The sequence below is a fragment of the Phoca vitulina genome, unplaced genomic scaffold, assembly GCF_004348235.1.
Source record: "Phoca vitulina isolate PV1807 unplaced genomic scaffold, GSC_HSeal_1.0 scaffold22, whole genome shotgun sequence".
Lineage (NCBI taxonomy): Eukaryota > Metazoa > Chordata > Mammalia > Carnivora > Phocidae > Phoca > Phoca vitulina.
Window position 1 is genome coordinate 21,269,692 of NW_022589725.1, and position 13,145 is coordinate 21,282,836.

Genomic DNA, 13,145 nt, shown 5'->3' on the forward strand with positions numbered 1-13,145 from the left:
ACTTTGCATTGTGTATTCCGGTCCGAGATAGAGGGGACCTCAGTTGGTTAAGTGCCTGACTCTTGATTTTGGCTCTGGTCATAGTCTCAAGGTCGTGTGACTGAGCCCCGCATCGGGCTCCATGCTGAGTGTGGAACCTGCTGAAGATTCTTTCTCTTAGCCCCTCCCTTCCAGCTCGTGCATGACCTCTCTCTGGAGGGGTTCCATTAGCAGCTGAGCTCTTTGCCTGGGCAAGGTTTGATGTGGTCAAGGTCTGGAGCGGAGCACTGAGCCAGAAAAGACCGTTGCATTGGTTTATCCATCCTTCATCTAGCTGTGTCACATGATTGGATATAGTCAATAAAAAAAAAGTCAACAATGTTTGTCCTGCACAGTGTTACTAGTTGCTAACTTTACGCCAGCAGATTTTCCACATGTCCTGACAAATTGGGGAACCTGGCAAAACTGGGACTTGTGCTCTCTCTGTTAGAGGAGGCATGTGCTCTCTAGGTCAACCCAGCCTCCCCGAGGTTTTTGTATTAGTTTCTTGTTGCTGCTATAACAAATTGCCATGAATTAGTGACTTAAAACAGCACAAATGTCTCAGAGTTCTAGAGATCAGAAGTTTAAAATAGGTCTGCAGGGCTCTGTTGTTTCTCGAGACTCGAGGGGAGGATCTCTTCATTACCTAGTCTAGCTTCTGGAGGCTGCTCATATTCCATAGTTCCTGATTGGGTCACTCTGACCTCTGCTTGCATTGTCCTCTCTCCTTCTTTGATTCTACTGCTTCCGTTTACCATTTATAAGAACCCTTTGGGGGGCGCCTGGGTGGCTCAGTTGGTTAAGCGTCTGCCTTCAGCTCAGGTCGTGATCCCAGGGTCCTGGGATCGAGTCCTGCATCGGGCTCCCTGCTCAGTGGGGAGTCTGCTTCTCCCTCTCCCTCTGCCTCTCCCCCTGTTCGTTCTCTCTTGCTCTCAAATAAAATATTAAAAAAAGAGAACCCTTTGTGATGACATTGGGCCCACCCATATCAAGATCCTTAACTTAATCCTGTCTCCAAAGTCCTTATTGCCATGTAAGTAACATATTCACAGGTTCTAGGAATTAGGATGTGGGCATCTTCAGGGAGGCATGGTTCTGTCTACCACACCCCAGGTCTACCCCCTCCCTCCAGTGACACAGCTGACCCCTTCAGACTGTCCCCTCCAAAGTGAACAACTGCAATTGATTTCCATTAACTTGGAGTTGGATATTTATCCAACAGATAAGATGGAAATATTTCCAAAATTGATGTTTTCCTCTCTCTTCACAAATCACTGATACTGGTATATCTTCTGTATACTTCTATTGGTGTATTTTCTAAATGTTCAGTAATTAAAAAAAAATAGCTCTTCCCTTTTCTCTTGGCTTGACTTTTTCTTCTGTGTTTATTTTTCCTGACATTGAATTTCAAGTGCTTCTTACACTGTGGTTTTCTTCTCATCTATAGAGTAAACTTCCCACTCATAAGGCAGTTTCTCCCCTTCCTGGTCCCTTGACTATGAATCTCTCAAACTCTAGTCTTTTTCCCAAGAATTTCTGGTTCTGTTGTGACTTGTGTTTTTCCTGGTTTCTCCACCTTTTCATGGAGTTTTTTTTCACCCTCTGGTTCCTCCCTCACAATTCTTGTATCTTTTGTCTTTTTCATCTGACAATAGGAAATGATGTACATTTTGAACTTGCAACATTGCAATTTATCAGTAGAACCTAGTATAATATCCGCTCTTGCTGATAAGAGAGTGGCAAAATTAATGTCAGAAATAAGCTGCTTAGTAACCTAAGAATTGAGGGAAAAACTCATCCATATACAAAGGTATCTGCAGCAGGAACAATTTGTCCCATGTTTTCTAAGAATTGAGATTTTTCCTTTTTGACCTTTCTTACTGTTGTTAGGGCTGATAGTGCAACTAGTGAAATAGTCAGACTTCTTTTTACTTAATTCATGGGTAAGGCTGTTAACAGAATTTTACAAAGACACTGGTCCAAAAGACGAGAGCATATAGCAGTGGTTTTCCAAAACGTGGTTCCCAGGCCAGCAGCATTAGAATTACTTAGGAATTTGCTAGAAATGAAAATGACCAGGCTCCACTCTGGACCTACTGGATCAGAAGCTCCTTGGGGTGGGGCCCAGAAGTCTATGTTCTAACAGGCTCTCCAAGAGATTCTGATACAAAATCAAGATGAAGATCCCTTAGTATATTGTATTGTCAGCCTAGGGGGCAGGGAGAAGGATGAACTCTTCTTGGTCTCTTTTTCTAGATCATTTTATTCACTAGTCCCAGTCTCCAGGGATATCACTTCCAATAAACTATGTTCACCAAAAATATTTACAATTCCGGTAGACTGTCCAAAGTCCCTTTATTTCACCTCAAATAGTAATCTATGGATTGGCATCCAGAAGAAATAGTTCTTACTTGGAGAGTCTACCCACAGGGCTTAAAGCTTAGGTTGTACCAAAGTAAACACAAATCTCATTCTTAGGACCCACTAATTTGTTCATCTCAGGCCCACTTCCCATCTTTAAATATAGCAGGTTCCATAAGCGTTGATGTTTCAACTCCCTGAAACCTTTAAAATGAAACACCAAGTTACTCCGTGTAGAAGAAAAAAATTCTCCTTATCTGCCCCTAAAAAGTCATTCAAAATAAATTTTATATCTACCACATAAGGCTGTGTCCATGGCAAATTGGGTCATCCATAACACTGTCTCCAAATTTGGTGAAAAATCCATGGGGCCACTTAATTTTATTGAACTATAATTTACATGCAATAACATGCATCCATTGTTAGCATCCACTATGCATTTCAGTGAGTCTTGGCAAATGTGTATACCAGTGTAACCATTACCACAGTCATTACATAGAACCTTCTATTACCCCCAAAAGCTTGTTCGAGCCCTTTTGCAAACCATCCCTCCCACCTCCTTGGCTCCAGGCAATCACTAGTCTGCTTTCTGTCACTATAGATTCTTTTTGCTTTTTCTAGGATTTCTTACAAAAGGAATCCTATTCTTTTCATCTAGCTTTTTTTTTTTAGCCTAATGTTTTTGAGATTCTGCTTTGTTATGTGTACAAGTAGTTTTTTTTTTAATTGCTGGATGTTAATTGTGTGCATACATCCTAGTTTTTTCACCTGTTGATGGCAATGGGTATTTTTCAAGTTTCAGGCTATTAAAGTTGCTATGAACATTCATGTACAAATCTTTGTGTGGACATGCTTTTCTTTTGGGTAAATATCTAAGGATGAAATGGCTAGGTCCTATTCATGTTCAGCTGTATGAGAAACTGGCTTCCCAGATGGTTGGGATCCTATTTTGCATGCCCACCAGCAATGCCTGAGAGTTTCCCCTGGGCCACTTTCACATGCTGTGATGTCAGACAAATAGAAATGTAATTTTGTGTTGCTATCAAATGTGTATATATTTACATTACACACGTGTATAAGTGAGTGTATGCGTGTATATGTGCACATAGAAATGTGGATATGTTTCAGATGAACATCAATTTTGTTAGTAAATATTTTATATGGAATATAAAATTCTAACCCATGAGCTTATATACACAAACCCTTAAACTACATATAAGTCATTGATTTCTGTTTTTCCTTAGTATTTATTTACTTCTATCATTTGCTGGCTATTACTATTGACTGCTAAGTGGCAAGCTTTAGAAAAATAATAGCAACCTGAACACAAGAAGATGGTCATTTTTTTTTTTTTCCTCTGACTTGGGAAAAGGTAACTGTCCTAGGAGGTTGGTGTTAGCTTACTTTGGGATAGCTGAGACCTCCAGTACTGCATGATGCAAGGTGCAAGGAGCTATGAGATAAGCAGTGGGCGTGGGGGGCAGATGAAGGAAACTGAGGAAGAATGATCCTACAAGGAACAAGAAGAATGGACCTGGCAGCGAGGAAAGAGATTTTCAAGGAGGGGTGGTCAGGACCCAGGGATCAAATGAGGATGGAACCAATGGATGCGGCCACTGTGGAGACATGGAAACCAGATTTACACATGTATCGTCATGACACCAAGCAGAATGTGAAGAATATCCAATAGAAGTAGAAGCAGCATGGTGTCAGGGAAAAGCGTGACTCCTGTAACTGAGATGGGGAGGGGAAAATTGAGGAAAGCTTCTGGAACAGCAGTTAGTAGTGGAGCAAAAACAATAGAATAATCAAAATAATTCCATCTGTATATAGGAAATCCTGGAGTTATTGAATAGTGTTCCTAGAGTATGGGAATAAAATCTATGGTTGGTTCGGACAGAATTTTATCCTAAAGGTGTGATGACTAGTTAAGCCGCTGCTGTTAATTTATGTCCCACAATGAGCAGAGTCCCTGGGACTGGCCTGAGCCAGGGGTAAGGTGCTGGTATAAATTTCAGTGACTCATCTCTGTGTCTTAAAATAGCAGCAGGCGAGGGGTCAAAGTGTAGTCAAGGAAGGAAGTCTTTTGACACATGTTCCTCTCGAAAGCAAACTTAGAACCAGCATACGTAATTGCGTTGCTCAAGCGGGTGTACAAGGATAAAGGTGGGTGATGGAACATGAGCCTGCATCCAGTCGTGAAAGATGCTGTGTTCTATGCAGAGACATTTGTATTTTTTCTGTAGGGCAGCCATTTTCCAAACGACTTTAGGCATACCATTGGCCATAAATGAAGATATTCCAATGGGGTACATTGAAGGGCTCAGAGACTTTTAAGGGAATAGCTGTCCAGGTTTTCAGCTTTTTACATCCTCTTTCCCAAAATTGATCCGCCAGAGAATGCGTTTGCTTTCTTTTCTCCCTTTTTACTGAAGGAAGAAGACATTCCTCTCATCTTCTCAGAATTTCACTATGGTACGTTCTGTGATGTGAAACATCCCAAGTGCTAAACCTAAGGACACTTTTCTTATGACAGAATCAAAGACCTATTTGGATCATCCATTGATGGGCAATTAAAAATAAATTTAATGATGGATCACGGTCTTTGGCTTGAAGCTCCAAAGGAGTTCCGGGATTTTACACTCCTCTGCTTATTTAGGCTAAAAGGATTTATCAGCATTTGTATATAGAAATATGAAAAGTTGGAATAAGATTGACACCAAACTTTTGTTATTTTAGCATTGAGGAATATTCATGAATACGTGGGTTAATTTTTTAAAAAGCTCTATGTATTGTATCAAGAGGTACATTTCAAATAAAGTTTAGTAAATGTATAATTCAGGAGAAATTTCATCCTTAGGGGCTAAATTCAAAGTAAGCTAAAAGCTCTAAATGATATGCCTATTTTTGGTGTGTGTAGGGATGTACGATAGTTAAGTGAATAAAATACTTGGAATCCTAAAGATCTACTCATTAGGATAAAACTTGCAGGGGGAGCAAAATGGAAATGTGAAAAGGGAATGATAAAACATGAATGTTAAAGAAGAGCTTATTATTTTTTTTTTTAAGATTTATTTATTTGAGAGCGAGAGCGAGAGAGCTTGTGTGCACACAGTGGGAGAGGGAGAATCCAACTCCCTGCTGACCAGGGAGCCCGATGCGGGGCTCAATCCCAAGACCCTGGGACTATGAGCCGAGCCGAAGGCAGATGCTTAGCTGACTGAGTCACCCAGACGCCCCAAGAAGAGCTTATTTTTAAATGGGAAATCATGAGTATCAATTCACTCCTGGGTTTAGATTCTTATGGCTTTGAGTGATACAACAGCTGTTGTACTTAAAAATGTCAACATTGACAGCATGCCAGAAATTACATCATTAACAACTCTTTTGAACGTATGATGAAAAAAATTAAGATACTAACTTAAAATTGACTTTTGGTTACACAGTTATTTCTAGATTGTTCTTGAGGGATAGAAGTACAGATTTTTGAGAACCAACGTTATAGGTAATGGGACATGACAAACATTTTGGATAGGGGAATGCCTTACAGGATTGATGGCTTTGAAGAGGAGGTGCTCTGCTTCCAGGTGGAAGATGGGGAGGGTGCAATGCAAACGTCGGAGGTAATGAGAGACTAGGAGCAAGTAAAACCAAGAGTAGAATCTCACAGTCACTTTAATGAGGGATGTACCATTTAGGATGGTTTTTTTTTTTTCCATTTAGGATGTTTTTAACAGCAAGTAAGAGGAAACTTCAGTTTGGCTTAATAACAAAATAATTATGTCCCCCAACAAAAAAGCTCAAGGTAGGATGACTGTGTTGATGACCTCAGTGAATTAAGGTCTGTATGTTATGCTCTTACCCAATGGCAAAGGGCTTATGGGCTACCATGACTGGTTTAGACCAATCAGAACCTATCCTCTGAACCTGGGGTTGGAGCACACCTTGCCTGAAGCACATGGCCTTTAGAAGGGCAGTGTAGATAAAACTGGAAAAAAAAATGAGGCTGTGGCAGAAGAAGGAAAAGTGGTAAAGAATTCAGGGAGGCCCCAATCCTAGGCACCATGGGACATTACATGATGCAGTTAGGATTTGGAGTCCATGGGATTTAGTCACTAACAGGGTGTGGAGTATAAACAGGTGGGATTAACTTAGGCATGTCTCCCCGGTTTCTGACCTGGTCCCCAGATAGATTGTGGGGCCATTTAATGATGTGAGAGTCAGAAGGGTGGGCAGATGTGGTAGGTAGAATAATGCCTCCCCCAACACACACCAAGATGTCTAAGTCTTAATTTCTAGAATTTATAAATTTTACCTTACGTGGCAAAAAGGATGTTGTGGATGTGATTAAGGACCATGAGAGGGCTAGATTAGCCTAGATAATCCGGATGGGCACAATCTAATCATCAGTCCTTAAAAGTGGAGAACCTTCACTGTTGTCAGAGAGAGAGGAGAGCGCTAACTGGAACATTAGAAGACCTGGCAGGAGAAATCCAAAGTATGAAAGGAACTTGGTACTTGACTTAGTGTTGCAGGCTTTGAAGATGTAGGAAGGGAGTCAGGAGCCGAGGAATGTGCCTGGTCTGTAGGAGCTGGGTATAGCAAGGAAACCAGTTTTTCCCCTGGACCCTGCGGAAAGGAGCATAGCCCTGTGGGCACCTTGATTTTAGCTTTCAGAGACTTGTGTGACACTTCTGACCTACGGAACTTTAAGATAATGAGTTTGTGTTTTAAGCCACTAGGATTGCGGGTTTTATTATGGGAGCAATAAGAAACGAATGCAGCTGGTTTGCCCAGGTTTTTCACTGAGGAATGCATATTTCTTCACGAGATACTGAATTAGAGGTGCCAGGGATTAGCAGTCTAGGGCTGTGAGCATTCTGACCTCTTTGAATACATGCTTGCTTTAGCAAATGAGAGAACATAGTTATGAAGGAGCACTTTATTTGAAGCTTACTTGTTTTCAGTTTTCTGTACTTCATTGTCCTCTTCCTCAAAATTAGAGTTTGGAATAGAGGACCTCAGATGCCCTTCAGCTTGAAAATTCTGAAGTTATTTGCCTTCCATAGAACAGAACATATCCCTACCCAGGACAGTCTCCTCTCTGGTGAGGATGAAGAAAATAGAAGCACATGCAAGAATTGTTAGTGAACACAGGAACATAGCATTCACTATAAAATGTGAGCATGGGCTTCCAGTGCCTTGTTTAGAAATGCAGCATTCCTAAATGTTAGCCATCAATCAACATGTGCTCTGCTGAAATCACTCATTTTGCATCAAGGTCAGTGAACTAGAAGGTTCTGAACAGAAGCATGTGTTGTCCTAACTAGCTTGGGGGCCAGATACCCACCGTCATAAAAATCTCTGTGTTCTGACATCCCTGTGGATTATTAATCCACATAATAACATAATCTGGGGAGATGTTGAAAGCATTCCTGCCATGAGCCATGGTGCTCCTTTGTTCAGAGATTGTAAATCTCACAAGGAGCATTTGCCGCTTGATGGAAAACTTGTGTTACAAAGCTGGTGCTATAGTCTGGATTGTGCAGGCGGGCAGTTTGTAAGGTATAGGCTTTCTGTATGGGGTAGGGATGTATAGGAGAGCGGTGGGGGTGGGGGGGTAGAGAATGCATGTCAAAGTCAGTCTTTTAGGCCACCTCTTGTCTTACCCCAGTTTAGCATGAGTACTGCTCTGACCGAAAATCCCCTACTGCACAGGGGAAGAAGTAATAATTTCTAATATAACTGCTGTCTTGAACACAGAGACGGGCCCTCTTCCTAAGCTGAGGGGTGAACTGTAGTCACCGGGGTCATGTGGGCTATACTTCAGTGTTGTCAGCTTCCCTGGCTGAAGATCACCTTCATGCCTATCCTCACCCATTCAGGGACTCCCAAAGGCAGACTCTGCAGGAAAAAAGGCCCTAGATTTCCTAACAGTTACCTCATTGACAGGGAGTTTGAAATGTGATTCCATCTGGATCAGCTTTTGCTTTTCTACCCTGAAAAACTTTAACAATTATTTAAGCACTTGAGCAGTAATTGAACAAATGCCCTTGAACTTGTCCAGACCTGGGCTTGCCTCATGCTGTGGTGAGACTTGAAATGGTTAAGTCCACTGTGAATGAGCCCCTTAAGCTGCAGGGCCCATATGTTGTGTCTGATTGTGTTGCTGGGGAATGTTCTTTGGAAATTATGACCTTGACCAAACTTTGAATAGCTGATCAAAATGTAGGCACGGGAGAATGATCCACTTAATGTCTGCAGATAGACTGCCAGTGTCATGGGACAGCTGTTTAGTGGACTCGGTGATAAGCATGGTCTGCTCTCATTGTATCCATCACCATTCAAGACATCTCAGAATACGTCTCCACAATGTACAACAATCACAAGCATTTCCTTGAGGACTATTTGGTAATGTGTTTTCCCCTGCACTTTCTGGGTCTCCATTTTAGTCCTTTCTGGCTGTTTTAACAAGATACTGGAGTCTGGGTGGCTTAAACAGTACACATTTATTTCTCACAGTTCTGGAGGCGGGGAAGTCCAAGACTCAGGTGCGGGCAGATTCAGTGTCTGCTAAGGCTCCTCCTCCTGGTTTGCAGGGAGACCTCTCTCCATGTCTTCATATGGCCTTTCCTTGGTGCGTGAACGTGGAGAGGAACAGATCTTGTGTCTCTTCTTCTTCACGAGGTCATTAATCCCACTAAGAGGCCCTATCCTAAAGACCTAATCTAACCCTGATTGTTTTCCCAAAGTCCCATCTCCTTATACCATCACCTTGGGGATTAGGGCTTCAGCATATGAATTTTAGGGAACATAAACCTTCAGTCCATAACAGTCTCACTAGGACAAGAAAATGAGACAAATTGATCTGTAGAGATTTTAGTATAACACTAATACAGTATCCCCAAAAAGATACCCATTCTTTGGGGTTGTTTTGTTTTTGTCGCTATAGGAAGGAGATGAAGATTGATAATAGTGGGACTTGGGAATTACTTTCAGATCTTGGGCTTACATCCTGAAGTGATTTTGAGAAGGGGTAGAATAAGTAACTGATTTTTAGAACAGCCGTGAAGACAGTAGGGGTGGGGTGGAGGGGGTTGTCTGTTTTGTTGTTCTTTTTCCATAGCATCTCATTGCCTGGCCCAGGGTAATTATTCAACAAGTATATTTTGTTTAAATGAATTGATCATGAGTTGAAATGGTTTACAGCAATAACTAACTTGTTGAAGAGCTATTTTTCGTCTTAAAGATTTTATTTATTTGAGAGAGAGTGTGTGTGAGTGAGGGAGAGAGACAGAAAGATAGGGAGAGAGCACAAGCCAGGGGGAGAGCAGAGGGGGAAGCAGGCTCCCTGCTGAGCAGGGAGCCCAATGTGAGGCTTGATCCCAGGACCCTGGGATCATGACCTGAGCTGAAGGCAGATGCTTAACTGACTGAGCCACCCAGGTGCCCTATTTCTTATCTTTAATGCCTGTCAGCTTTGGGTGCCATGCTTGGAGCCCACTTCATGCAAGTAATGGGTTAAAGGTTCTTTCTCACCCTTATGATATCAATCACTTGGGACTCTTTAGAGTTGGCTGGGCTGCAAACTACATTAAGCCAGGCAGAAGTACTTAAGGGAACCTTGTTTTTCCTTTTTTGTCCAAAAGTGAAGGCCGGTGGGAATTTACCCAGTCATCCATCTGTGAGTCTAATCTCAAATTGTGCCTCTGCACCCTGTGGATTGTTACAGAAGATGCGTTTGTGGTATTTATTGAGTACATACGTGGACAGTTTACTGGCTTGACTAATAACCAGTGACAGGAGACTTCTGGCAGAGGTTGAGATTAAGAGAAAATGGAGCTCACCTGTCATAGCCCAGGAAGTGAGCCTGGGATGGAGAGAGAGGCTCCTGGGCCTGGGATTTTCAGTTTTCAGTGCGGGACCAGTTGGTCACTTAGGGCTGAAATCCCTGTCCCTCTGCTGCTTGGGCCATAAGCAGCCTGACCTGTGTAGATTTTCTGGCTCATCTGTCTCACCTGAGTCCTGTCTGTGTTCCGAGGCATCATGGGGGGAGCAGTTTAGGGGTACATGTGAAGGGAAAGTAAAATACCACTCAGTTGGAGTCACATTTAATGGCTCACCTCAAATTGTATTTATAAGGAAGAATATGTTTACTGGGACCTGAAGCTTTCACTCAGTGGGGACTTCAGAACCCAACACCTCTTTCTTCAGGGGGCCGGGGAGTCAAAGTGCTCTCCTCACAGCAAAACCAGGAAGAATCTGTGTGTGTTAATTAAACTGCAGTGAGAATAAGATTCAAAACCCCTCCTGCCCCTGGAGGATATTGTCCAAACACAGGTGGTCTCTCCTCTCCAATCCAAGTGTCTCTTACAGCCCAGCAGGGCTGGGGGCTCACCCATCCCATGAAAATATGCTGTCGTTTGTGCCCTGAGATGCCCTTGAGTATAATAGGGTGACCGTAGATCGGCTCACTGAGCCCATCTCTGATGATACGTTTCTCTCCTTCAGTTAGGGCTGTGGGGGATAAAGTCAGGAAGGGAGTGGTGGGGTTCCTGCAGAAGAAGATAGGGGAGGCAACTCTGAAACAAGGTAGGGCAGGTCACAGGAGCTGTGATACTCCAGAAGTAGATATTCTTTCCTGTGACCACAGGTAGGGGAGAAGAAAGATCTGCTGGATTTTCAAAGTTAAGTTTTGGAGCAGCATCAAAAGGGACCATCGAACCCGAGATATTTATTTAGATAAGAATGCAGGTCTAATCTAAATTATCATTTTTAAGTTTTTCTTGTTTGTGATTGCAATCAGAGTGATGAATGCTATTTGAAGTGTTTTTTATGGTTTTGGGAAATACTGTATGCAGATGTTTAAAGTTGAATGCAAATCAAATTAGGGGAAATGGAATCTCACTTCCTTGTTCATGGGTGCTTTGGAGAAACATCTTGATTTTGAATTGGACATTCTGAGAGATCACTGGTGAGTCTTAGGCTGAGCTGCATGAAATTGATGTTTTTGTTGGTCAAAATGATTGAATAGTCATAATTTCACATGGTTCGTCCTAATATATTTATATCCTTGGTCTTTTATCTAGACACAAGTAGATTAATCTGTAAAGCTATTAACTCTGTAGTGAATATATTAATAAACTGAAGAATCTACTTCAACAAGAACTACCCTCCCTGCTCTGTCATTTTTGCAACTTCAAATTTTCTTTTCCTGGGTTTCCTTTAAAAGAGGCAAAATTAATTTCAAATCTCTAAAGCATCTGGAATGTACTTACTAGAAGATGAGAACTTTCAAAGAAGGGATGAAATTGAAGGTAGAAGGCAACCTGTTCCATGCAATGACTCTAAAAGTCCTAGCACCTACTGCAGTGATTTTGAGGGCAATCCTTGGTCAAAAATGGTCATACCGATATTATGGCAATGGCAGGGCGGGGGGTGGGGTGGGGAGGAAGAAGAGGGATCAACACCCTTTATCTTCTTTCTTGACTTCATTTCAGTTCAGTTTTTCCTATTTGAGTACATTGCGTTATTTGGCTCAGAATGAGCTCAAGGCGGGTTTTTTGTGAACTGTTTTCTTCATTGTAGGAAGCACTTCCTTTGAAGCCCCACGTGAAACACGCCGGTGTGGCGGATACCATGCTGTGATGTCCTTGAATGTGCTGTGTTTGGGAAGCCATCCATAGTTGTAGTTCTAGAAATAATTCAGATCAATGACATGACTAGGACCGTGGGTTTTATGTTGTTTTGAAATTTAAATTAGCATCAAAAGAAGGCATTTGAGAGTCATAGTCCAGTATCCTGTTTCCAAAAAAAAAAAAAAAAATCAGATTTTTTTATGATTAGGAAACATTTTTATGCAACTAGTTGACTTTTAAAGAAATGAAACCTTGCACTCTGGACTGGATTATGGGCTGTAACGTACTTTTATGGATGGTTACGTACACATGACACATAACTCTACGTGCGTGCTTTTATGAGCAGAACCAGGACCTTGGCAGTCACACGGGTTAATTTATGTAATGCTTACTCCTATAGACCACTCTGGTTTTTCTGCCGGAACAGAGTCACAGGTAGGTGCAACTTGCGGACCATAAACTTGCTTTGACTACACACTTCCTGGACTGGAATCCTCTATTCAATAAATAGCAGGTGCTAAATGGAAACCTGGTGTTCGAATGAAAACCTTTTCTAGAGCTTTTTGGGGTATTTCTGCTGAAATTTAACAAGGGTGTGTTGCACAGTTTTGTTCCTAGAATCGTCCTTGACGCTTGCTTTTCCCTCATCTGCACATAGTCTGTTGGTAAATCCTGACTGTTCTACCTTCAGAAGGTACCCACCTTCTATTTCACCTCTTGTACTCTGCCACCGTGGTGTAGGCCTTGTTTTTCCTCACCTGGATGACTGGTCTCTCTTCTCCCGCGCTTGTTTCCTGCACCCCCACTCCTGTTAGAGCGACCGGCTAAGCAGAACCCCAACCCAGCCCCTCCCTTCCTAGCTTCCTCCAACGGGTCTTCCTCTTACTCCCAGTACCAGTCAGGATCTCCACCGTGGGCTCCTGGGCCTGTGTGATCTTAACTCTTGTTACCTCCATCACCTCCTCCCAAGCTCCCTCAGCTCAGCCACAGTGGCGTCGGGCAGTTCCTTGCGCATACATGTGTGCTGTCCTCGGAGGGTCTTTGCCTCGGCTGCTTCCTCTGTCACGAATGCGCTTCCTCCCCCCTCCTCCTATCTCCCTGGCTGATTCCTTTACCTCCTTCAAG

General features: G+C 42.5%; 1 protein-coding gene across 5 annotated transcripts in view; it reads left to right on the plus strand.

Moving 5' to 3' along the window:
• PLCB4 (phospholipase C beta 4) overlaps positions 1-13,145 on the plus strand; it is a 407,515-nt gene that overhangs the window by 107,601 nt on the left and 286,769 nt on the right. The gene's annotated exons all lie outside the window — the stretch shown is intronic.